Source organism: Propithecus coquereli, unplaced genomic scaffold, assembly GCF_000956105.1.
Source record: "Propithecus coquereli isolate 6110/MARCELLA unplaced genomic scaffold, Pcoq_1.0 Scaffold3, whole genome shotgun sequence".
NCBI lineage: Eukaryota > Metazoa > Chordata > Mammalia > Primates > Indriidae > Propithecus > Propithecus coquereli.
This window is the reverse complement of record NW_012148618.1, coordinates 8,183,172-8,184,773: the sequence shown is the minus strand read 5'-3', so window position 1 is coordinate 8,184,773 and position 1,602 is coordinate 8,183,172.

Here is a 1,602-nt window from a genome sequence, read left to right as displayed (position 1 = left end):
TATAACCATAGCATCAGCCTAGCCTAACTCAACTAATAAAATTTCCAAATATTATATGTAACAAAGGACAGAATATTGACTTAATATTCTATTTAAATGATTGTGTATGTGGCCAAGGTTTTCTGCCCACAGTTCCCTATAGGGCCCTTTACTCTCTATAACTCATTTTCTATTCTGATCTCAATATTAATAATGATGTCCCTGGAGGCTTCAGTTCTGGCACAGATACTTGCCAGATTTTCACAGAATCCTACTATAGGATGCATTTGATGGGGGTATTGCAGAATTAATTACTGGGTCCATCCCCTCTCCAAGAGGAATTAACCTCTATCCTCACCCTCTCAGAGTTTTAGATTTCTTAGGGATCAGTGCTTCTGGATACGGTCTTGAGCAATCAGTAACTTTGTTAGACATTTCAACCAGACCTCTCCCACAGTGCAGTATAAGAAATTACCAAGGACCCTGTTGTAGAAAGTCACAAGATTCCTTTGTCAGCTAGGAAGGCTTTCAGGTGCAAGTAACAGAATACTTAATGGACGCTAGTTGAATCTAGAGGAGTTTATTCTTTTCACGTAGCAAGGAGGCTGAGGGTTAGCAGTGTTGCTGTGGGCTCAGTGGCTCTGGTGGTTTCTTAGTCCTTTCCTCATGGTCTCAGATGGCTACTACAGCTATAACCTTCCCATCCTTACATCGAAAGGGGGAGGGGATGACAGAAAAGGGGATTTCCTTTTATCAGGGTAGAAAGGTTTTCTCTGAAACCTCAAAATAGGTGTTCACTTATATCTCACCAGCTATGATGGTATTGCTTGTTCATCATAGGACCAGTCCACGTGTGATAAAGTGTCTTCTTCCAACTCCTGATGAAAATACATTCTGTTAGAAAAGTTGAAGGTAGGGGTTTGTGTGTGTGAGCGGTTTGTGTAGACAATGAATTGTGTTTGCCACATGTCATTTCCCTCTCCTGTAGGCATCCGGGAACAGATAACTCCCTCTCTGGGTTTTAATTTCCCATCCTTGATGGGGAGGACCAGTTAGGCCATCTCTGGTTAGCCTCCAATTCTAGCACATGGGGAGTTACGGTTCCTACAGCAGGCAAGAAGCCCTTCCTCATCTTATCTCCAACTATATCAACAAACGCTTATGGGCTAGAAGAATGAATGAACTGAATATTTTTGGTGACTCTGTAATTTGACTTCACCATGTTATAAACTCAGATCGATTTTAGGTAATAATCAGATCAAGCCATTTCAGGACAGTTTGTGTCAGGCTTAATTTTTTTTTTGCAAAAGATATTTTATTTTCTTTTATTCTCAAGAACTCTGCATTTCCAGGCTGTGGAGAGGTGTCTGCACAAAACAGCTCTTGTTTTCCCTGGACATCACCTTTGGCTCTAAGCAACTCTTAAGGTTTTCTGCTCTTTACAAGTCAGAACTTTTTTTTTTTTAAATTTGTGGAAAAGATGTACAGAGGTACAGATGCCAAAGCCTTCAAGAACTGTTAATGTCGGAGGCGCCTTTTCTCACAATCTCCCAGCTTTTGCAAACAAAGGGGAAAAAAGTGAACACATTGTCTTTGGCATCTATTCAATGTTGGCCCCCAGCA